The sequence below is a fragment of the Gopherus evgoodei genome, chromosome 10, assembly GCF_007399415.2.
Source record: "Gopherus evgoodei ecotype Sinaloan lineage chromosome 10, rGopEvg1_v1.p, whole genome shotgun sequence".
NCBI lineage: Eukaryota > Metazoa > Chordata > Testudines > Testudinidae > Gopherus > Gopherus evgoodei.
The window spans coordinates 77,350,068-77,375,579 of record NC_044331.1 but is presented as its reverse complement, the minus strand read 5'-3'; the positions used below and the strand labels follow the sequence as shown (position 1 = coordinate 77,375,579).

The 25,512-nt window shown below is 45.0% G+C and overlaps 1 protein-coding gene and 1 non-coding gene across 5 annotated transcripts in view; both read left to right on the top strand.

Moving 5' to 3' along the window:
• The first annotated feature begins 4,317 nt into the window (after window positions 1-4,317).
• RNF216 (ring finger protein 216) overlaps window positions 4,318-25,512 on the top strand; it is a 124,081-nt gene continuing 102,886 nt past the window's right edge. For 3 of the 4 annotated variants that reach the window (XM_030579137.1, XM_030579134.1, XM_030579136.1), the window contains exon 1: window positions 4,318-4,430. The gene's annotated coding sequence lies outside the window, so the exon portion shown is untranslated. Of the gene's footprint in view, window positions 4,431-4,768; window positions 5,516-25,512 lie in introns of those variants that run through there. The other variant, XM_030579135.1, reaches the window with a different exon arrangement.
• Window positions 20,735-20,841, top strand: LOC115659287. The gene has a single exon (XR_004002507.1). It is a non-coding gene; the product is annotated as a U6 spliceosomal RNA (small nuclear RNA).

Genomic DNA, 25,512 nt, shown 5'->3' with positions numbered 1-25,512 from the left:
ATCTCAGTGAAAACACTCTATTGTGAAAATTTTCCAGGAAACAGCTATCTAGTAATATCTGATGCCACATAGGGATGTAGTAGAGCTGCACTGACACTTGCATGTGCAAATGCAATTTGCACATCACTTGATTTACAGGAAAAAATATTTTTTCAGCTTCTTGAATTTTTCTTTTTTATTTAAAGGTTACTGAGATAGATGACAGATGAAAGAAAAATAAAAGGTTCAACTAATAAATTAGCTAATTCCTCAGATTGCAATACCTATGAATACGCTGCCTGCCATTGTAATAAGCTTGGACATGTATTTTTAAAACATTTAACTAAATGGCGTAGCATGGTGCTAGCTGGGACAGGGGCTGTCTCTCTGTGCTACGCCTAGCACAATGGGGCCTGGTCTGTGACTGCTGGGGCTCTTAGGTGCTGCAGTAATACAAATAAATAATAATAAACGTTGGAGACAAGAGTGTAGGGAAAGGGGTGGTCTTTCCAGCTGCATGTCCCACAGCAAACTAGTTTCCTCCTTCAGTTCTGTAGCTTTAGGATTTCTAAGTAGGGTCACCAGGGCTTACTGATCAGTAATCATGCTCAGTGAATTTCCATTCAAGTGTCAATGAAACAATTCTTCAACCTTCAGCATAGTCAGCGGTTCTTTCCATCTGAGAATATGTTTTGACATCTGACAGGGTTCCACTGGGCAGGCTTGGATAAGTCAGTGATCCACTGTACCTGTTGTTAATGGCATTGACTATATTCAAGCAGGTTTCCTGAATCAGGGCCGGTGCAACCCGTTAGGCGACTGCCTAGCATTTGGGGGGGGCGGCATTGTGGGTCCTACGGTGGCAGGGCCGGCTCTTCCATTTAGGTGACTCAGGCGGTCGCCTAGGGCGCCAGGATTTGGGAGGTGGCATTTTGCCGCCCTTGGCGGCAATTCGGCAGCCGGGGGGGTCCTTCCACGCTCCGGGTCTTCGGCGGCAATTCTGTGGCGAGTTCTTCACTTGCTCTGGGACCTGCCGCCGAAGTACCTCGAAGACCGGGAGTGCGGAAGGACCCCCGCCTAGGGTGCCAAAAACCCTGGCGCCGCTCCTGTTCGGCGGTGACCGCGGTGGCCAGATCTTTGGCTGCCTCAGTCATTGTTGGCATTTAGGTGGAGGGACCTGGGGCAGAGGGGTGCGGGGAGGGCTGCCTGCAGCAAGTCGGGGAGGAGGCGGAGCAGAGGTGAGCTGGGGCGGGGAGCTGCTGCATGGCTCCCCGGGCAGGGGGGAGCTGCCGCGGGGGGGGAGGGGATGCCTCAGGGCAGTAGGGAAGTGGGGAGCTGCTGTGGGGGGCACCTCAGGGTGGAGGGGGGGAGCTGCCGTAGGGGGAGAGGGCACCGGGGAGCTGCCCAGAGGGGTGCCTTAGGGCGGAGGGCTGCCACAGGGCTGGGGGTGGGGGTGCAAGGTGGAAGTTTCGCCTAGCGCATGAAACATCCTTGCACTCGCCCTGTTCCTGATGATTTTTGCCATGTTAAATATAGAGAAGATCAGCCACAAAACTATCACTTTTATTTTGAATAAGCCCAGCCTGGATAGTAGCTTACGATTTCCATACTCTAAAATCTTTATTTTTATTTACGGATTTGTTTGACACTAGTTTTATTCTTATCCTCCAGCTGCACATAGCATGGCCATCTACCAGATTTACAGCTGCCTCTAAATCAGTCAGAAATTTCATACTTGTGCCTGTCAAACTATTAGTTTAGGCAGTAACATGCTCATATTACTGCTATGTGGCTTCCCTCCCAATTTTACCCATTTGTTTGCTGCATCCACCTGCTGCCTTGTCATTAATGTAAACTTTTTAGAGCAGGGACTGTCTTTCTATTATTTGTTTGTACTGTATCTTGTATGATGGACCCCCAATCCCTGACTGCAGCCCATGGGCATTGTCGGAATACAAATAATAAATTCCAGCCTGACGATGTGGACAGTATATATAAATGTTTCCTCCTCTTTTCATCTTTGAGTCAGTCTCTGTGTGGTGAACCTTTTTGAAACTGCATTTTCTGTTGCATTGCACTTTTGTGAATTTCTAATTAGAAGGTTTGTGCTGTGTCCCCTGGCTCCTTGCCTCAACATACTGATCTTGAGGAACTTTCTTTCCATAAAGGCCACAGTGCTTGACTGTCCTTACAGCAAATCTTTTCCGACTTCAGACCAGTGGGTTGTGGACTATGTTGCTTTAAGCAACTGTATTGATTTTTACTGGTTACTGCACATTTAAGATCTGGAATAGAGTGATCCAGAGGTGAAAAATTTGTCAGTTAGATGTTAGTTTCAGCTGGGGTGGAGAGTGAACCAGGACTCCTTACTTGATCCATTCACGGGTATGTTACATTCCAGGAGCTTATTCTTCATGCAGACCTGGGCAAACTGAGTGCAAATATTAGGATTCTGATTTTTATCCACTTGAAACCATTTTTGTCTATTGGCAGCATGACTAACATATAGGAAATCAGGAACCATGACAGGCATGACTTGTCTTTTTGCTGGTTGCGCGTGCGTTGTTGCACATTAGCAGTTCAAAGACCCCTTCAAATGTCGTGGGCACATAGATCAGACTTTTCCAGCCTCCAAGAGTTGTAGGAAAGGCTGCAATAGAAGCATTCATGAGGGTGCTGACAATTTTATCATAGTCCTTTTATTAAAGCCCAGTAGGTGGCAGTTTTTTATTTGATGGGAGTTGCACAGTGGTTGCCTTTATAACCAGCATTTTTTGTTTTTGTTTATATGTAAATACAAAATGCTTTTCTGTAGCAGGGTCTATGGGCTTAGGTTTATTTCTTCTACATGTAAAAAATCTGTAGAACAGGTTCTTTTTGTCATCTTAATTGAGTCATTTATAGGTTCAATATGAGTCATTCAGATACTGTAGTGATGTGAGCAGCATAAATAGCTAGAGAATTAGAAAGCTAATTCAGAATCACCTTCAGCTTATGGAGTCAAATGTGACCTGCTAGTTAGTGTTGTTTTTTACTTTATTGTAGCAATGCCATTTGCTATGAATTTTCGCGGTTTATATGTAATAATGACTAGCCCTTATATAGCGCTTTTCCTCAGAAGATTGCAAAGCGTTTTATAGTGGTCAGTATTAATCCCTTTTACAGATTAAAAGATGGAGGTACCAAGCGGTGGAGTGACTTGCTCAAGCTCACCATGGGAAGGGAATGAGATGCAGGGGAGGAAGAATTGAGCCCAGAGGATGGAATGGAACAGAACTGTATTATTTCAGTAGTGTATTGACCTCCTAGAAACTGATTGCTCCTTTTTTATTTTAGTTTTATTTTCTTTGATCTTTGTTACCTGACATAAGATCACCATCTTCAGTTGTTTTAAAGTCACTGTGATTTGCCCCCTGTATTGTACTGTTTCAGTAAGCACACACTACTATAATACAATAGTTATATTGATGTTTGTATTGTGATCATATCTACTCCTATGAAAACTTCTAGCCAGTTCAGTGTCTCAAAGGGAATAGCCCCTCAGATAGTTATGACAGGTCTGGGTGGCTGAGACAAAGGACTGGCACCTAGCAATAACCTGCATTCAACCAGGAACTGAACCTCTGTTCAGTGGCGGTAAAACTCAAAGGGTTGTCAGGGCATGAGAGCTAGATACAACCTTGAGGATGAAGTGAGTCAGGGGCCTTGAGTACCCTGAGTGTTACTGTGAATGTTTCCGTCCTTGTATCTCAGGTGGGTATATCTGGATCTTGCAGTTCCCCTGGCCCATTATTAAGAGGAAATTTATGGTACGTTTGAAGACCATTCAGTGGGCTGTGTCAGCCTTATCAGGGCTCAGCTGGCCCGATCACCGCTGGCCAGCTTGAAGCCATGAGGCCGGCCTGCCCCTGCATCCCCTGGCTACATGGGCTCAGCCATCCAGGCTCCAGACCTGTCCTCGCCCCCTGCTCCTGCTTCACTCCAGGATGGCCCGTCCCCTGGGGCTCTGCCATCCCACCCCATCGCTGGGCTCTGCTCTGCCAGGGTGGGAGCTCTGTTCTCCAGCCCCAGTTCCCTCTCACGCTGGGCCCTAGGGCTGTACTGGGGTGTGGCTCTTCCCCCACCCCCCCTTTCCCAGCCCGGGTCTGCCCCGCCCGCCGGCTCTGAATCCCTCCCCCCAAAATCCATCCCGGGCCTTCGGGGGAGGTGCGGGAGGACCAGCCCGAGCCATCTCTATGGTGCGCTCCCGGAGACGGGCCCCTCCCCGCGTCCTGTCCTTTCCTCTCTATGGTCGGGGGAGGCGCGGTCAGGTGGCGCGTCGCGTCCAGTCGGCGCAGGCGCAGCGCGGGCCGGAAGGAGCCTGCCTGGCCGCGGCGGCTAAATGAAGCGGGGGTCGGGGGAGGTGAGGGTCGGACGGAGCGGCCCAGGGGGAGGCGGAGCGGCTAAGGCTGGTGAGTACCCCCCGCCGCTGGGCAGGGCCTGGCCCCGGCTGGGCTCCCCTCCGCCCCCCCTCCCCGGGCGTCCCCCCCCCGTCACCCCCTCCCCAGCCGCGGGAAGGCGCCAGGCCTGGGCCCAGAGCAGAGCAGGGAAGGGAGCGAGGTGGCGGTGGCCGCGGCCTGGGTTCCATGCCCGGCGCTGCCCCTGGCCCCCCTGTGACCTTGGGCAAGTCCCGCCCGGGGGCAGGGGCAGGAGGCGCTGTCCCCCGGCGGGGCCCGTGCCACCGGGGTGCGGTGTTTGCGTCTCCTCCGGAGCTGCCAGCGGCTGCGGGAGGAGCAGCTCCTGCCCCTAGCCCGGCTTGTGGGGGGGGGGGTCACAGCCTTTCTAGCCCGGCCCGCGGCGGGGAGCCGCCTCCTGCTGTGTAGCGCCTCGGTAATAGACGCGAGGCCCCTCAGCGGGGACAGGACCCGCTCGTTCGCCTCCAAGCCCGGAGCCCCGAGACGCTGCTCTGGCTACAGTCGCGGAGGCGAATTTGCTTCAGCGCCTCCCATCTGTGACTGTTGGCCGCTGTAACCCCGCCGGCGGCACGAACCGAGCCAAGAGCCCCTCTGGCCATGGGCCGCTTTGCCCAGCCTCGCCTCGGCTAGGCCAGGCCCTGCTGCGTGTTTACCTTCGGAACCACTAGAGCAGCACGCCAGGCTCGGGCCTGGAACAGCTCACAGGAGTGACCGAAATTCGCCTCCCCTTTGCCTCATTTCCTGTTGTGGAGCCGACGCTTCGGGCTGAGTAGGAAGCTTGGGGGTTGCAGGAGCTTATATTTCGAACCACAAAACCTGACTGCTCCTTGCGGCTCTTATTTAAAGGGAGCCATTGGTTCAAATGCTAGTTCCATGAGTGAGAGAGCAGTGGTGGAAGTGAAGTGCCAAGTGGTGTGAGACACAAGCAGCTCTGCCACATGGTAATCGATGATACCATGGTGAAAATGATTGTGTTTGGCCTGTGCTAACTTTTCTGCGGTTGCTACCATTGGAACTACACCTCTTGTAGACAAATGATTGTGGGCAAGGTCAAGGTTTCGAAAGGGAGTCACATTCCCAACGTAACTTGAAGCTTTGTATTTTAAAGTCAGACCCTTCTTTAGCTGGTACCTAAAGCAGTGAAAATTGGAACTAGACTTATAACTGATTTCCAGCAGGAATGAGGGAGAACTGTTTTCAAAAATGCATCTACATTATGTTATGTTTAATCTGGTATATTATAACACTGCCGTTTTTAGAGTGTAAGCTTTTCAGGATCATACCTCTTGTGTTGGTACAGCACTGAAGACACTTGGTGTTTCTGGAAAGCAGTAGTATAGGTTTGCCAGCTTTACTTCTGTGAGCCATCTTTCCTAGGAGTTCTGCAGCAGATTTTGCAAAAATGCTAATGATAGTTGGGCACTTACCTGTCGCTTGTGCCTTTTGAAACCCCCCACCTTAATGACTGTCTCTCTTCACTTGTATCCAATAAATGTCTGAAAAGTGGCATGTGCTGAGACTAGATGTAGATTAGCTCCTATCTATTTTTTTTATAAATCTTAAAATAGATCTGCCTACAGTACAAAAAAGTAAACAGTCCATTTTTCTCTTCAGCTTTTGTGTTGTTTGTCAAAACTGGGTGAAATTTCAACTTTTTAAATAAAGTTTTGTGTCTTACTCGTCAATCTGATACTTCTCATTTTATGTAAAGAAACCAAAAGGTATGTTCATCCACACTCACATTCTTTACTAGAAGTAAGCGCGAAATACTACAGGGCTATGACTTAATTTATTGCTGTCTGTCACCTGGACTCTTTCAAGTAGGTGGTGGTCATGTTTCTGAATGTTTCTTCTCTGATCCAAATAGCTGCGATAGTTAGCTTGATAGCTGAAAGAAGCTGATGATCTTCATGCCAAAATGAAGCAATTTGCCTCTGTTTTCATGTCTTTCTTCACTCTTTCCCCATCTTAGTCTTGGTTCTTTATGTGTCCTCTCTTCAGTGGTTCCTACCCTTCCTCAGACACTGCAGTGTGTAGAAGCTTGACAGTCATAGCCAGGGCCCTACCAAATTCACAGCCATGGCAAACACATCATGGACCGTGAAAGCTGGTCTTCTGTGTGCTTTTACCCTATACAATACAGATGTCACAGGGGAGACCAGAGTTTCTCAAATTGGGGGTCCTGCCCCAAAAGGGAGTTGGGGGGGGGGAGTGTCTGTCACAAGGTTATTTTAGATGTGTCGCGGTATCGCCACCCTTACTTTTGCACTGCCTTTAGAGTTGGGTGGCCGGAGAGTGGTGGCTGTTGGCCAGGCACCCAGCTCTGAAGGCCGCGCCGTGCCAGCAGCAGTGCAGAAGTAAGGATGGCCGTACCATACCACGCCCTCCTTACTTCTGTGCTGCTGCTGGCGGTGGCTCTGCATTCAGAGCTGGGCTCCCAGCCAGCATCCACCGCCACTCTCCAGCTGCCCAGCTCTGAAGTCAGTGCTGACACCTGCAGCAATGCAGAAGTAAGGGTAGCAGTACTGCAACCCCACTACAATAACGTTACAACCCCCCCAAACTCCTTTCTATATCAGGGCCCCTACAATTACAACACCGTGAAATTTCAGATTTAAAGAGCTGAAATAATGAAACTTACTATTTTTAAAATCCTATGACTGTGAAAATGACTAGAATGGGCTATGAATTTGGTATGGTCCTAGTCATAGCTCTCTGAGAGAAGATGGGCCTCAATGGCTAGAGAGAGCAACAAGATATATCTTACACCCCTGCCTAGAAGGCTACCTCTTATGCCTCACTCTGCTTTTGGAGGAACTGATGTCTGTACTTTCCCTTTTGTCCCCTGGAATCTTCAGTAGCTTTGTGGGAACAGAATGGATATCCACTGACTCAAATCTTTGGCTGCTGCTCTTAAACAGTTGTATAGTGCCAAGTGGGGAAGGAAGGGGAGGGGTACTAGCTGCAGGGGAGGATCCTTATTCTGTGGCAATAGCAAAACTGCAGGGCCAACTTTAAAGATGTTACCCCTGCAATACTATAGTCAATGTAAAAATTCCATCTGTAGTACTGGTGTTATGCAAAATCCTGCTTACTTCAGTGGGTCTTTCCGTATTACGTAATAAACATCTTAATGGGTTTTATTTGCTGGGTGTCTCCATAATGAGTAAGGATATGATTTGGTCATGGATTCTGTGACTAACAGATCTCCATGACTTCTCTGGCTCTGGCTTCAGCCCCACACATGACAGGGTTCAGGCTGTCAGCCCCACATATGGCAGGGCTCAGGCTTCCGTTATTTATTGTTCATTGCCTGTGTCCTGTCTGTGACATTTATAAAAATATCCATGACAAAATCTTAGCCTTAATAGTGAGACTAGGTATTGACAAGCCGTTCTGCTTAACAAGAGGTTACAAACACTTGGCAAAAGATTCAGACCCATTTTCAGTGGAAGAACTGTAATGGCTTGGTTCAGTCCATACTGTGTAGTGATGTTGCCCTCCGCTGTTGATGCAAAGCATTATTTAAAGTCTTTTTGTGAGTGATATATGATTTTTGGTCAAGCTGATCACTGTTATACAGCTAAATAAATGAGTGCAAGTGGCTGCTTTTAAAAACGGGTGGGGGGTGAGGAGGGGTGGGATGTATTATCGCTTACAACAGGGCATTATTACTGTTTGTTTATTGTAACGCCTTGGGTGTCATCCATGACTAGGGTTCCTTTGTGCTAGGTGCTTATGAACACAGAGCCTGTGACTTGCTTTCCATCTTAGCCTTGGTCTACACTGGGGTGGGGAGGGAATTGATCTAAGTTACATAACTTCAGCTACATGAATAATGGAGCTGCGAGTTCTTCCCTGCTGTGAGTTGACTGCTGTCACTCCCCAGTCTCTCACGGGGGTGGAGTACAGGAGTTGGTGGGAGAGTGCTCAGGGATTGATTTATCGGGTCTAGATTAGACATGTTAAATCAACCCTGCTGGATCGATTGCTGCCCACCCATCCGGCAGGTAGCGTGGACATACCCTTACTTATATTTCAGAAACTCTTTTGATGCTATAAATTCCACGGCAGGCTGATGCTGTGTCTTCTTTGGAAATGGGGTGGGTGCTAGAATGGTGTCTGACAGACATGGCCGATAGTCTCATGTTTAGCACTGTCTTGTAGGTGGACGTACACTGTACATTATAATAGTCTCTAAGTGGCAAAAGTAGATGACTTGTATTAGGGTTAAAATAACTGATATTGAAGGATGAGTTAGAGAAACAACTGAAAGGAGACAGGAAGTGTTGCGAAGTGGCCAGTAGCTGATTGATAAGAATAAACACACACACCAAAGTAGAGAGGAAGTAAGGCTTGGTTGGTGTTTTCAGAGTCTAGAAGAAACTCCCATTCATTAGTTTGAAATGTGCATCTAGAAAAATACGCTTGACATTTTGAGTAGCTTTCAGTGTAATAGTGCAGGCTAACTCTTGTACACTAATGGGTTTCAGTGCTTGCAGTAGGCTGCATTCTTTTCAGGGGACTTGGAACTGTGCTAATATTTCTCCAGTCATAAATGTGTTGCATGTGGACTCCATCTGGAAACCTTTTAAGTTTTGGCTTAAATGATAAGTCAGAAAAGTGGACTTGTGTTGTGAAATCATGTTAGACTTTCTCCTCCAGGCAGCTAACAAAGATGGGCATTCACTAAACTAATGGCCTTTTGATTGTGGGGATGGGTGGGTTATGTATTCTGAAGTTGCTACACATAACTTCAGTTACTGTAAATGGGAGTTATACTGACTGATAGATCCCTTGCTATTTATAGTTAGAACATGGGCAGTAGAAGCCATGGAATATACAACTTATTTGGGAAGCTATTTATCTGTTAGCCCATGTGATCAAGCTTTAGTTATGTATTGACATGATAGTTCTGATAGGCTTCAGTGCAGACACAATTCATTGGGTCAGCTGTCTCCTGATGACAAGTATCTATCTGTAATACTAGTTTGAAAAACTAACTCAACTGAGGACTACAGTAAAATGTTAAGCAGCTGGCTGAAACTGATGAGCAAAGAAATGTACAGTTAATATGTTCAGGTTATCCATAACTTGCCATGTTTCCTGAAGTATTGCAGCATAGAGAATATGGAATGCTTTACGTGGATCTGAGTCACAGATGTGGAGCTGAAATTACCTTGTTTTCCGTTGTTGGAACTCTTGCATTGCTCTTAGACTAATTGCTGGTTCTGGTCCAATGCCTAGAAAAGCGTACTGATCCTGAAGACTTGATAGTGATCAGCCCAAGTTTCTAACCCATTCCAATTATGAAAGGTTCAGTGTTTTTTGCTGCACTGAATGTTAACTATTTTTAAAGGACAGTTAATATTTGTACCTGTCGGGGTTCCCTCTCCTAGGCAGTTTTCTGTGCTGTTGACACACTAACAACTCTTGTTTCCGCATGCGAGAGGCATTATAAATGCCCATTTAAATGGAGAAAGTTTTGAATTTAGGGAGTAAGTAACAAATTACACTGAGGCATGATGCTCCTATGTCTGTTTCTGTCTCCTGCCAAGATAACTAGCTTCAGACAGCTGGCATACAGGGTCAGTCTTCTGCTAAGAGAGGCACTTGAAGGTGGTTGTGAGAATGAGAGGTGGTTAATGAGGGGTGGCAGAGCTACTACTGCAACGGTTCAGCTGGGTTATTCTCTTTAAGAGTTCTCTAACTGCACTGCTCAGCCAGGGGAAATGTAAATTGAGCATGAGGTCTGACCTCTGTCTTCATGAAAATCTGACATTTCAGTGTCCATGATGCTTGTCAGTCATGTTAAGACAGTTTTTTACGGTTTGTCATTGTCATTATTTATAACCTGAACTGTAAGAAAGGTGTTAAGTCAAAGGTGTAGCCAGCTACTTGGGCTCTGAAGATCGTTGTGATGTATGATACTTTAAATTGGTTTCTGAAGACAGGCACTGTATTACTCATTCTCATTCACACCAACTTCTCACTTCTGTAGGTTGGCTGAGCAACTGTAGTCCAAAACAGGATTTTGGTGAATTAACATTTGTTTTAATAAGCTTTTAACAAAGGGCTGTAGAGGTCTAACTTGATGCTTCTGTGCACTATAATTCAGAAACACTTCTACCTACTATAGATTCCATTCATTCTTTGAATCACATGTGATAAGAAACTTTGCTGTAAAGTGACTTCTAGTAAACCTAGGGTATGGCTACACTTACAGTTGTACAGCGCTGTACAGTTGTGTAGGGAAAGCGCTGCAGTGTGGCCACACTGACAGCTACCAGCGCTGCAGTGTGGCCGCATTTGCAGCGCTGTTGGGAGTGGTGCATTATGAGCAGCTATCCCAGCGTTCAAGTGGCTGCAACGTGCTTTTCGAAAGAGGGGGTGGGGTGGAGTGTGACAGGGAGTGTGGGGGAGACAGAGAGAGTGGATTTTTGGAGCTGACACTGTTCTCAGCTCCTTGCCTTACAAGTTCTAAGGACTGGAAGATACACAGCACCAACCTTCAATCATTTTAAAAGTTTCGAGCCCTTCCCCCACCCCTCTCTTACTCACTAAATGCAAATTATGCACTCCTATATAGCCTTCAGACCACATAAGCAGCTGCTCAACACGGACGCCCCTCTCTCCTCAAGCAAACAGCTGTGAACATTCCAAAGCAATTCCCCTGCCTCCGCTCGCTTGCTGGAGCAAAGAGCAGCTGTGTTTGTTTTTTAGATAAGAAGCTCCAGGAAGCTCAGAGTTCAGCCATTCTTCCGGTTTGTTGTGGACAGGAATTCTGGGATACCTCCTAATACCCTGGAGGCCAATAACAGCGCTTTTGGTGGCCACACTTGATGAGCAGCGCTGCATCACCAGCGCTGCAATCGTTACACCCCAAGCAGATCAGGTGTACAGCCAGCGCTGCAGCCAGGGAGTTGCAGCGCTGGATGTGCCTTGCAGGTGTGGACGGTTACTAAGTTGCAGCGCTGTAAACCCACCACCAGCTCTGCAACTCTCCAGTGTAGCCAAGCCCCTAGTCTGTTTTTGTAGCACCTGCTATTCGAGGACCTGAAAGTGCTTTATAAACACTAACAAATTCTCAGTACGGAGAGGTGGCCAGTATTGTTCCCGTTTCTCAGTCAGAGGCAAGTGAGACACAGGGCTTGTCTACATCAGAAAGTTGCAGCGCTGGTGAGGGAGTTACAGCGCTGCAACTTTGAAGGTGTACACATCTGCAGGACATCACCAGCGCTGCAACTCCCTGTTTGCAGCGCTGGCCGTACTCCCGTTTTGTCTCGGGTGTAGAGGATCCAGCGCTGGTGATCCAGCGCTGGTAATCCAATGTAAACACTTACCAGAGCTTTTCTTGACCTCCGTGGAAGGAGGAAGCCTCTGGTAATCAAGCTGGTCTCCTTCCCTGCGGTTTACTGGGTGGCTCCGGGAACGCGAGAGCAAACCGCGGCGAAGCTGGTCTCCTTCCCCGATTTGCTCTCTCGTTCGCGGAACCCCGAGCAAGCAGGTCTCCTTCCCTGCGGTTTGCTGGGTGGCTCCGGGAACGCGAGAGCAAACCGCGGCGAAGCGGGTCTCCTTTCCTGGTTTGCTCTCTAGTTCCCGGAGCCCCAAGCAAGCAGGTCTCCTTCCCTGCGGTTTGCTGGGTGGCTCCGGGAACGCGAGAGCAAACCGCGGCGAAGCGGGTCTCCTTTCCCGGTTTGCTCTCGCGTTCCCGGAACCCCCCTTGAAGCCGCCCAACAGCGCTGCAGTGTGGCCACATCTAACACCACTTGCAGCGCTGGTTGCTGTAAGTGTGGCCACTCTGCAGCGCTGGCCCTATACAGCTGTACTAATACAGCTGTAACAACCAGCGCTGCAAAATTTTAGATGTAGACATGGCCACAGGTTGTGGCTTCCCTAAGGCATCGAAAAACCATTGCAGAGCTGGACATTGAACTTTGTCACTAGGTAACATTCCTAAGAACTGATTCGCTTTTGGTTTTGATGTGAGAGAAAAATAACAGCAGCTTTCCAGTGCTTCTTGCAGGTCACTTTTGCTTAATAAGGTACATGAAGACTAACACTGAACCAGGATTTGAAAACATGCATTTACCCAGACTCTAATACAAAACTTTCCCTGGTGGTGAAGTGGGTTAAGCTGGCTACCTGAGTGAAACTGACAAACCCTAATGTTCACACCTACATGTAGGAGAACAGGGAATCTGACCAAAGAGTTGTCAACCTCAGTCTTCTGTTGTTTCAAAGGACTCCTGCAATTTTTTTTTTGGGCCGGGGGGGGAGGTGGGAGCGAGAAGAGGAGGCAGCTGCAGCTGTGTAACTGAAGGGGAGAAAAATAAATATTCCCTTCCCTTCCCCCCCCCCACAGAGAACCTGCAGTTGCATAAGATTTTCTATTCTGCTGCTGCTTGTAGGGTTTTCAGCAGCAGATGAGGGGAACTGGCAAGATTCATGGGTTTTTTAGCTCTGCTACAGAACACGGTTAAAGTCCCATCTACAGCATACATTGGAATTGTAGTGTAGTGGGTCAAGCTAAACTGTGTACTAATGGGTATCCCTTTCGTTCAGTTGTAGTATAAGTAGGCTTGCAATTATTAGAATGTAGTCTTACCACATCAACAGAGCACTCACAGATTTTTTTATTTGTAGCTCTGCTCACTGATCCATACAGATACTAAGCTGTTTAATGAAGTACAATTTTAAATCCCCTTGCAGTATTTTTGCACTTTACTAGATGAAAACATATTCCATTTGGCATTTCATATGTGTGAGAGACTGAGAGGTGTGGGGTTCAAAAACAAAGGCAAAAGAAATAATTTGTCCAAACCAAATTTGCACAGGCTGCAGCCAAACCTTCTTAGCTTCATCCATAGTGACCCTTATATTTGCAGAGCATTTATTTTTGACTAGATGAAACTGCTGGATTCTAAATTGGTGGTCTAAATGTCATCTGTAGAACTGAAACACAGATGTGCAGTGCCTGCTTTCAAAGCATTTTAGCCTGTCAGCAGAGAATTCATTTTGTCTTTATGGGCTTTTTAATTAGTGGTAGAGTACATAAAGCAGAGAGACCTCAGAAAAGCATAGTGGAAAATACAGAACACTTCTGAGATGGGCCACTGGCTAGTTATCCTTATTTCAGTTCTGAGTAAGGATATGAAATCCTATGTCTTTTTCTTACCTGAAAGCACGTGTATTCATATATCTGGACACATGCTAATAAAAAAAAATCAAATACCCCACTTCCCACCCCCCGAACTGGCCTCTCTCATGTGACAGGGCTGAAGCTGGTCCAGGCACTGCATGAATCCTGCCTGCCAGCTGTTCTATCTGCTTATGAGAACATGCAATCATGGCTTCTCCTGAGCAGAGATGAGTTGAAGGCAGAGAACAGAAGGACCATTGCACAATAAAACAAAACACACTTGCCAAAAAGAGGCCTCACAATCCGTTCTTGTGAGTATCTAATAATTAGGAATCCTAAGCGCTTGAATGAACACTAATAAATTCAGGCTATGGCTACACTTGAAACTTCAAAGCGCTGCCACGGCAGCGCCTTGAAGTATGAGTGTGGTCGCAGCGCCAGTGCTGGGAGAGAGCTCTCCCAGCGCTGCGCGTACTCCACATCCTCTACGGGTGTAGCTTGCAGCACTGGGAGCTGTGCTCCCAGCGCTGCGGCACTGTTTACACTGAGGCTTTACAGCGTTGTATCTTGCAGTCCTCGTGGGGGGGGGGGTGTTTTTCACACCCTGAGGGCCAAAGTTGCAGCGCTGTAAGGCGCCAATGTAGCCATGGCCTCTGATTGCTATTCCAACAAGATTACCTCTGACCAGCTTTTTAGGTACAGCACATCATTTGTGTGTACTTCTCCTCCAAATATCAGTACAGTGTGAAATACAAGGTTATCTTTAGGTCACTAGATACTTAAAGGCTTGTCTTCATTGCAGAGTTAACTTAGGCTCTTACTCAGGTGTTGCCTGTAATCAGACTCCCATCTGCACACACAAAAAATCTCCGTTGATAGTGGTATATTTTACACCTGAGCTAGCTGGCCCTTGCTGGGTAAAAAGCCCGTGTGCTGCAAGCACTTGGGCTGGTAACCAGCCCATTTTATAGTTTCATGGTTTAGCCTGCATTAAAAGTAGTAATAATCCTCCAGCACCTGCCCATAATTCCCCCAGGTTCCCAGAAGGAAAGACAAGTTCTCTTACAATTCACTGGAAAAGAATTTGAGTGGCTCACTTGCTGCAGTGTGAAGAACTATGGGATATGCCTTCAGAAATCCCAGTGCCTCACATGGGTGAGTGCAGCACCAGTGTGGAAGCTGTTAAATGGGAATGCTTCAGAATAGCTTTGTAATTTGGCCACTTGCATCTGAACTAGACCTGTGTTAACTCTGCAATGAAGAGAGATCCTTAAATGGAGGAGTGCTGCTGCCTGGCTGCCCCATCTTCCCCACGGGAGCCAGAAGAGCCTCTCCATCCAGATCCCAGTGGCCCCAGCCATGCACAAACACAAATAGATATGTGTTGTGTCAGAGGGAGGATGACAAAACTACAATGATCCAGCAAAGATGGTAAAAGAAGCAGACAGTTAATTGCTTAAATGTAGAGGTTGCACTTTAAATCTATTTCTGCCAGACCCCCCACAGGTGAGACCTTTATGTAACCAGACCTCGGACCATCTCACTCAGAGATGGTCTGGAAGACCCAGCCTTCACCCCAGCAAATGGTTTGCTATAGCTTACCACAATTATACAGAAGCTTAAAACACATGTACTTGGAGCCTAGATACTGTTCTGACTTGTACAATGTAAAGATAGCGTAACATGCATTATGGAGTAGTAGTTCTGCATCCCTGCTAGTAGAAGAGTTTATGAATGCACTATGGTAGATACTACGGTCGCTAACAACTCTTGCAACAATTAACTACGATTTTGGTTTGCATGTTTTAGAAAAAAGTACTGTATAACCATATTAGCATGCAACTGATTTTTAAAGGGTCACTGCCAACTTAAATCATATGTTGTAAACTAACTGCTCTACTGTGTGATTAACAACATTTCTAAAGTTGTTAAATCATTTAAAATCCTGTTTACTTACCTGTGCCCCCTTTGTGTGTGCTGTAAGAAATGCAGGACAAAAACAACGAAAATCAATTGTCATTTTCACGCAGAGGTCTTTAATACTGGAATGTTTGGGTCTCAAATGCTTCAGGGGAACATTTGCTTGTCCTATAAACAGCTTTCACTGAACCCTCTTTTACAAATTACTGTACAAATTGACCCCTGAAACTCTCTCTCCCCCAAGATAAGCAGGCCAGCTGCTGCAATAAAAGATCATTGTTACTGAGCCATGCATAGTCATGCCTTCTACCTCATTTCAAACTGTTCCTGTTAGTGAAGAGTGGGGTATGTTTACCGACTCCAGCTCTTTGACAGTGAAACTGTTTGTGGTAACTCCAATCATAACATAACATGCACTCCCCTTCTCTGTTTGTCCTTAGTGACACTCCCTGGTTAGTGCATAATAGATGGATCCATGTCTAAATCAGAGCTTCCTGAGTGCTGCTCAGTGTTCTCTCTCCTGGGTTCTTCAGTCCACTGGGTTTGGTCTCTGCTCAGCAGCTCTACATTTGGAATACCGTGAGAAGCCCTTAAGTTCACTTTATTACAACAAGTTTCCCTGCCTCCCTTGTCTGCTGCTGTCAGCTTAAAGTGGCTCAGAGATTCTGGCCTGCACTTGTTGGTTTGGGCCTGATCTCTCCCTTGCAGTTTCCATGAGCTGCTGCTTGTAGCCCTGATTCTTGACAACAGTTTGCCAGCTGCCTGCATCACTTCCTGCTCTTGTTCAAATAGCTATTCTTGCTCCCGGCTGCAGCATGTTGGGTGGGGTTGGTCCAGCCAGCAGCCCTGGACTCTTTCCTATGTCTCTCGCTCCCCCTTAAGAGCCTAGGCTGGAAGCTGGCCAAGCAGCCTTAAGGGCTTTTGAAGATGTGCATCCAAAGTGTTAAATAGTTTAAAAATCACATTTATGGCTGGATTTTTGTGCCTATTCTTCTTACAAGTAACACTGAAGATTCCTGAAACTAAGACAAGACACATAAGAGGAAATACTCTGCACTATTTTTACTTTGTGTATTTTAGTACGTTATATACTGGTAGTCTCATTCTGTCCCCTCTGTAGCCAGCTAGTCAGTTTCTCGTGCTCTTTTTGTGGGCCTATTGCACGATGAGGAAGAGAGAAATGTGTTAAAAACAAGAAAGCAATGTCAAATAAGAAGCTGGCTGTGGCACTGATAGGCAGGTGTTGCACCTGAAGCCTAGTCAAGTTTCAAAGAATGAGTTTTAAAGTAACTTCCAGTTAATTGTGTTTCTCTGAATCAGGAAGAGAGGCTGTCTGTCTATCTTCATTTAATTAGAAGTCGCTAAATGTGAAGGTTCACAGCTAATCTGCAAGAATGAAAACTAGGAAAAAAAAACTGATGGCTGTTGTAATGGAATTTGTAGAAACAGCAGATCACCTGGTTTTACATGGTGTTCCTTTGGTCCCCACCCTCAGGACAAAATAGCTTCTTAAAACAACTGATTGAAAGATGAGTTGTGAGCTGTTTCAGGAGCCATTTGCACCACGTACGTATGTGTGTGTGTGTGTTACTCCTATATTCCAGTACAGTTGTATTTCTAATAACTGAACCATCCCTCTAGTGGACTGCCAGCCTGACTTTTTTGATTATCCCAGCGTATTTGGTGTGGTCCAAAGGGTTTGAATGGTTGAGAGTCTATTCCTCTATCTCAGGCAAGGAAGTTGCAAGTTAAAATTCTCTTCTGGAGTGCACAGGGCAGTGATTCTCAACTTATTTACCGTTGTGGGCTGCATATGCAGTTCTGTGGTGTTTTTTGTGGGCCACAATATATATACTATCTATATGGCCATGAGACTGTCACATGCGCTGCAGCTGTGTGCTGATTAGGCCAATGGTTGAGAATCACTGTTGCAGAATAATGTTCCGTACAGTATCTTAATGCTGAGTTACCCCTTCACTTGCAAAACTTCGGGGTTCTTCACTTTACTCTCAAACAAAAACAAGGCCTCAAATTGCAGTGACCCTCTCTCTAGCCAGGGCTCACTTTGGCATTATGGGCCGAGTGACCAAGGTTCCCTCATCCTTGGAGCTGAGCATACTGCTTTTCCAGCATAGCACTCTCCTCTTCAGCTGGCTGGAGTAACATGACAATACAGAACCTCACCGCTAGGGCATTAGGCTGATTTGACTTAGCTTGTTTGGAAAGCCTTTGTTTGAGGATAGGTCATAGAATCATAGACTTTAAGTCAGAAGGGACAATTATGATCATCTAGTCTGACCTCCTGCACAATGTAGGCCACAGAATCTCACCCACCCACTCCTGTATCAAACCTGTTTTTGAACCATTAAAGTCCTCAAATCATGGTTTAAAGACTTCAAGGTGCAGAGAACCTTCCAGAAAGTGACCCGTACCCCACACTGCAGAGGAAGGTGAAAAATCCCCCGGGCTTTTGCCAATCTGCCCTGGAGGAAAATTCCTTCCCGACTCCAAATATGGTGATCAGTTAAACCCCGAGCATGTGGGCAAGACTTGCCAGCCAGCACCCAGGAAATAATTCTCAGTATTATTAGTAACTCAGATCCCATCCCATCACAAGCCATTGGGCATATTTTACCGCTAGTAGTCAAAGATGAATTAATTGCCAAAATTAGGCTATCCCATTATACCATCCCCTCCATAAACTTATCAAGCTTAGTCTTGAAGCCAGATATGTCTTTTGCCCACTTCACTCCTCTGATGGTTAGAAACCTTCATCTAATTTCAAGTCTAAACTTCCTGATAGCCAGTTTATATCCATTTGTTCTTGTGTTCTTGGTAGTGAGCTTAAATAATTCCTCTCCTTCCCTGGTATTTATTCCTCTGATATATTTGTAGAGAGCAATCATATCTCCCCTCAGCCTTCTTTTGGTTAGGCTAAACAAGCCAAGCTCTTTGAGTCCCCTTTCATATGACAGGTTTTCCATTCCTCGGATCATCCTAGTAGCCCTTCTCTGAACCTGTTCCAGTTTGAATTCATCATTCTTAAACATGGGAAACCAGAACTACACGCAGAATTCCAGATGACAGGTCTCATCAGTGCCTTGTATAATGGTACTAACCCCTCCTTATCTCTACTGGCAATACCTTGCCTGATGCATCCCAAAACCGCATTAGCTTTTTTCACCTTACTTTTACCCACCTTTCAATTTTCATATTGATCCCCATTTTTCCAATTTAGCTAATTCCCCATGTGGAACTGTCACATGCCATACTGAAATTGAGGCACTGCATTTCCTTTGTCTAAAAAATCTGTTACTTTCTCAAAGAAGGAGATCAGGTTGGTTTGGCACAATCTACCTTTTGTAAAACCATGTTGTATTTTGTCCCAATTACCATTGACCTCAATGTCCTTGGCTACTTTTTCTTTCAAAATTTTTTCCAAGACCTTGCATACTACAGATGTCAAACTGACAGGCCTGTAGTTGCCCAGATCCCTTTTTTTCCCTTTCTTATAGACAGGAACTATGTTAGCAATTCTCCAGTCATACGGTACAAGCCCTGAGTTTACAGATTCATTAAATATTCTTGCTAATGGGCTTGCAATTTCATATGCCAGTTCCTTTAATATTCTTGGATGAAGATTATCTGGGCTCTCTGATTTCATCCCATTAAGCTGTTCGAGTTTGGCTTCTACCTCGGATGTGGTGATATCTATCTCCATATCCTCATTCCTGTTTGTCATCCTACCATTATCCCTAAGCTCCTCATTAAAGACTGAGGCAAAGTATTTGTTTATATTGGGCTATGCCTAGATTATCTGTAACCTCCACTCCATCCTCTGTATTTAGCGGTCCCACTTCTTCTTTCTTTGTTTTCTTATTTAGATGGCTATAGAACCTTTTTTTAATATTGGTTTTAATTCCCTTTGCAAGGGAAAACTCTACATGGCTTTTAGCGTTTTTAACTTTATCCCTACATGTTCTGACCGCAATAAGGTAGCTTTCCTTGCTGATCACTCCCATCTTCCATTCCCTGTAGGCTTTCTGCTTTTTTGTTAATTACCTCTCTGAGATGCTTGGTCTACAATTCCTGCCTATGAATTTTTCTCCCTTTCTTGGGAAGTAATTCCAGGCGTCCTTCATCTATAGAGCCCCAAGTTCTTCAGTCAAATCCATAAAACGTTAAGACAGGCTAGTTTAACATGTCATGTTTTATTTTTTGTTTGTTTAAGGGCTGCTGTTCTGTCTTATAGTGTGAATCATGCCTCTTTTGTGTTTAATCACAATTCATGCATTATTTAAGTAGCTTTTTGTTTTTACAGTTTGAAATCCAGCCAAAAATTCAACTAGCTTTACAACAGAAAACAAGCTAGCTGCCTGCAGGGAAAAAGTGGGAACTTTTCTGTTGATATAAGGGAGCTATATTGTTGGGTAGCTTAGGCTCAAATTGTTGTGTGGGGAACTTGGTGTCTCTTCAGAACACTTAGGATTTCAACATTCCCTATCTTCCCCTGCAGCATTTGCAACCCAAACACTGCAGCCTTGTGCTAGAGCCAGAACACGAAAAGGTCTAGAAACATCTGTCCAAGCAGCATTAAGCTCCAAACTGCATAAATTACACTTTTAAAGACAACTTTTATAAAAAATAACTAAGCAGAGTTCCCCTCTAAATTCTTGTGCTGTCTGAGCATATCCATCCCAACACAAGCAGGGGGAGGCAGAGAAGTGCTTGGGGAGGGCACTTGGAGTTCTGTCCCTTGCATGCAGGATTTTTTTTGTGTTGTAATCATTGGAATTTCCATTTTTTTTTAAATTCAACTTAAGTCACCATGGCAAATTCATGGTATTTTTCATAAGGATTTTTGACAGTCCTCAAGTTCTAGTAATCGATGATCTCAGCATACTCGGAACACTACAGCAGCTTCTTCAGCTCTTAGCTGTAATTGGGACAGCAGAAAGCTTTGCAGATCATGAGGTCCTTAGGCATGGATCATGACTGGAAAGTACACCTATGAGTCTAGGAGTAAGTAGAGGGACACTGCCAACTCGAGGTCTAATCGGTATAAAAAATTAAAAGTAGTTTTAGGTACTACACCTGTTTAAGTGCCCTACCAGTCTTTGTGGTTTTACAATCACACTTTTCTATTAATGTTTTTTTGTCTCTCTTATTTTAGTGTGAAAGACCTATCCACAGTAGTGGATTCTGACTATACAGTGAAATGGGCTTGACAGGCATTACTGTGCTTGCTTTGGCAGCACATATACTAAAATTAGAACGATACAGAGAAGATTAGCATGGCCCCTGTGCAAGGATGATACGCAAATTCGTCAAATAGGCAGAGTAAACAAACAGAAACAGAGAGAAATAACTCTTTAATCTCATCTTGGTTATGTAAGAAGTATTGGGGAGCTTCAGTGATATTCCATTTTTCTGTTTGTTTATGGTGTTCCTTTAATATACTGTACGCTGCTCACAGAGGCTGCAAAACTGTGGTACAAGTTGTGCATCATCCTCTCAAAGGTTATTAGCATAAAAGGAGTGAAATATAAATCCCAGTTCAATCTTCTCCTGTGTTGGTGGGAGTACAGGGACAGAATAGTTTGGCTGCCATATTTCTGTGTATTTTTTTGCACAGGTTTAATCCTCTTGTTAGTATCCTTTAAATGGACTATATTGTAATTGTGGTGGTGGTGGTCATGATTAGTCTGGTTACAAGTAGCTTTATACTTCTCTTGTAACTAAAGTCCTGCAAACGAGGGTTTAATGTAACTTTTTTCATGGTTTTTTGCTCATTTTCTTATTCTTCATGTAGTGAAAGACCGTCTTCATTCAGTGTAAAACTGTAGGGTTCTTTGATCTTTGTTGCCTATCGAATTATTGCCAGCTTGGCACTACAAACTCATCAATTTCTTGTTCATGCCGCTTGGTGAAACTTGTCCATCCATGCTTGGGTCATTTCAAGACCCTACTTATTAGGATATTAATGAATGTCTTGTTCTGGGTGAAAGTCTGGTTTTACCTTTTTAGAGTGATTCACCTTTGGCTTTTTGATCACTGCCGTTCGTGAAAAGAAAAGTGGTAAGATGGAAAAAGTTGGCACTGCATTGAGTCTGGCCTTTACTCGTGAAATTGTTTTCATGGTACATGGCAGTGAAATTCAGAATGAAAAAAAAATGGATGGCAAAGCTCCTTCATTTTCTGGATGTATGTGCACCTGTCATTCTACTGTAGGGGAGGGCAGGTTTGTCTCCTTTAAATTTGCTTGAGATATGATCTGTCTGTGTATCTGCTTGCCGTTACTCCTCAGGATGTTAAAAACTTGTCCACTCCAAGTGTGTTTCGTTTTTTTTTTTCTCGTGAGATAATTGGAAGAGTTTTCCCTCTGGGTGAAACTGAGCTGGTTATGGAGAATAAAATCCTTGTTTTTAGTTCTTTTGCCTTGAGCAGTAACTTTCTGATCTAGACCCCAGTGTTTTAGTTCCCAGCAAGATGTATCATGTTGCGGAGGTAGGAACAAGACTCACTAAGTTGTTGTTGACCGATTTTGGATGGGGTTTGGGAGGAGGAGTTTTCAGAAAGCTCTTCTGCACTAAAGCATATTGCCAGTACTGTTGCAACCCCTAGCATACCTGTAAAACACCACACAGGTGCTTGTGGTCGCTTGCCCTTCCTGTGAGCAAAACTGATTACTATGACATGGAGTACTCACTGCAGTGCCACTGGGGGCTCTTTTGCAGTTTTCGTGTAGATAGCAAATGCTAATGGGGCAGCGACAATGGTGCAATTAGTCCTCCCTATGCAACCCCAAAATGCTGTTGCCCACCTTTTTGGTGACAGTTTTGACTGAGCACTGGCTGTCACCTGACTAGCCACTTACCTGTTAGCTGCATGCAGGCTCTGAAAGCAGCCAAGGTTGGGTAATTGCAACAATCCACAGGCCCTGCATTGCTAGCAGGGAATACTGTGCAGGGCCTATTTACACTGTGTGCCTCTGTAGCTAGTATGGATGCACTACATTCTTGCAGCTTGCTTTAATCAGTTGCAGCAGTGCAAGCTGAAATGAAGCAACTTGTAATGTAGACAAGACCTTTAAACAGGAGAATATTTATACTAAATAATAACAACTGGCAGCCCAGGGGGTGGTTAATTTTAGGCCCTGTCTACAGAGTGACACAATGCTGTCTTTGTTAAAAAGATAAGTCATAGTAAGGGATATTTTCCTCCCCCGATAGTGCCAACAGTTAGAGTCCTCCTTCTCAGTAGGTTATTAATTATTCCCTGTGTGCAACATTAACTCTTGTATGTCCCAAAGAGAACCATTAACTTTTTTTTTAATTTGATATTGGGCTCAATTACTTGAACTGGGATGTTCTGCCTGATGCAGTGGGTCTGGGTGTGGTGGACTGTGCCATTGAGGAAAAACGGCTCTATTTTCCTAGAGCATTGAATCATACTGCTGGTGCTGTTAAATTTGTATTGAGCAAGATCCTTGCTCTACTGATCTGAAAACACTGCTTTCAACTCTCAATCATGCTTATTTGTCTACAGTCATGGGCTCTGCAGCTGTGTGTTTGCGCACTGCCCTGTAGCTAAGGCTTGTTTTCGTAGCTGGGAGTTAGCGGAGGCTGTATTGCTGAGATTCAATATGTGCTTTAGACTTTGTGAAGTTCATTCTTTGTTTTGCCTCTGTATTTCTTATGCAGGTGCTAAAGGTGGCTAGTTGCTTGGATATACTTTTAACTGTTTCCTTCCTCTTTCTGTGGCTACTGCCGTTAACTGCGTCTGCCGTAGTAAAGTAGAATCCTGGGGACTGACATGTACCACTTTTCAAATGACTGGCAGATAGGGTCTTTGTATAGCAAGTTCTCAACTGTGTTCCTTCTGCCCTCCGTAAGAGTGCATACTTCATGCCTGTAGTATAGATCACCTTTCCATCCTCACAGTGAGCAATCAGCTCTTACATCAAAAAGGAACTGTTTTTACCTAAAGGACTAAACTTTGGGCTCTGAGCTCATATTAAAACATACGTATTTGAAGTTGGGAGTGTGGGGAACTGGGAATGGGAAGGACAGGAGTTGTTAGATGGTGTGATAACCATGCTATTGTCTAGTATGTAAAAACAAACAAACAAACTTGCAGTGTGCCATCTTCTATTCACTCTGGTGATGGGGTTTTGAGGGGTGGGGGTAGCATCTCTTTGTTCTGGTGCATGATGGGAGTAGGCGCATGGCACATGTGACTTTCAAAGCACCTAGAGACTAAAGTGTCTTAGGTGGTTCACGTGCAGAAGAGGTGTTCTAATTTATACTTTTATAGGTTCTCTCTGTCAGGTGTTAACTTCTGTGTCATCTTAATTAAATGTGTCTAAACATCACAAACTTCTCCTGTGATAAGTTTGAGCTCTTCAAAGCAAGGTATTCCAGACTTGTGGTTTTTAAAAAAACAAACAAAAAATAAAACAAAACAAAGGCACCAGCCCACCACCACCTCCTTGCCCCACCATGTGTGATCACATAACTTAGACTCTTAAGGCAGTGCTTCTCAACTAGGGTACACAGAGGTCTTCTGGGGGTACACCAGCTCATCTAGATATTTGCCTAGTTTTACAACAGGCTACATAAAAAGCACTAGCGAAGTCACTACAGACAATGACTTGTTTATACAGCACTGTATGCTGAAGTGTAAATACAATATTTATTTTCCAATTGATTTATTTTATAAATATATGGCAAAAATGAGAAAGTGAGCAATTTTTCAGTACTAGTGTGCTGTGACACTTTTTTTGTATTTTTATGTCTGATTTTGTAAGCAAGGAATTAAGTGAGGTGAAACTTGAGGGTACGCAAGACAAATCAGACCCCTGAAAGGGGTACAGTAATCTGGAAAGGTTGAGTGCCACTGCTCTCAGGTAATTTGGTTTGCTTGCCTGCCACCTTGTCTTTGATATTTCATCTCCCTCCTGCAACTGAAATAGCCATGGACTATCACAAAAAACAAGATGGAAATCTGTTTGTTGTGGTGTTGTAGCATCCTTGGTCCCAGGATATTAGAGATACCATGTGGGTGAGGTAATCGTGTATTGAACCAGCTTCTGTTGAGCTACACAGATCTCCTCTTCTTTAGTTGATTCAGTAAAAGATTACTTTACCCTTCTTGTTCCTCTAAGATAGAAATCTGTTGTTTATGCTGGAATGGTTTCTGGAAGCTTGCCTTGAGTTCATAGTCTGATTCTCTTTTGTACTGGAATAGTCAGATTGGTGCCATCTTGCACATTCTGTAATGGCAGATGTGAGAAACGTTATCAGGGTGAGAAACTAATCCAAGCCAAAATCCTCTGTCCTATAAAGGAATCTAATCTCTTGTGGAAAGTAAAGCATGATCTGAGAACACTTTCCTGGTGTTAAGAACAAAGGCTATGTCCAGACTTCCCGCCGTATCGGCAGGTTAAAATCGATTGCTCGGGGATCGATATATCGATCCCCGAGGGCGCTTATATCGATTCTGGAACTCCATCAACCCCAACGGAGTTGTGGAATCGACAGGGAGAGCCACGAACATCGATCCCGCGCGGTGAGGACGGGTGAGTAATCCGATCTTAGATATTCGACTTCAGCTACATGAATAATGTAGCTGAAGTTGAATATCTAAGATTGATTTCCCCCCGTAGTGTGGACCAGCCCAAAGCCTGTGAAAGACAACTATTCCTGGGATTCCTTCACTTGCCTGTTTGGAGGATAGGTGTGGGTGTGGCATCGACAGGGGAATAATATATATTTGTGTTCTGTGTGTTCACTGCCAGGGAAACTGTAGTTCACAGTACTGTGATACATACCTGAAAGCCCCAACTAGATGAACGAAAGGCCAGGAGCAGTCATGTTAATGGGAATGAGCGGCAAAATGTCTCTTAACCCTCAGGTTCTTCTCTCTCATCTCGCCAACACCTGTTGGAATTTGGGATTTCATGTGTCTTCTCAAACAGTTTAAAGATTTGTAGAAAATCAAGATGGAAAAACTGTT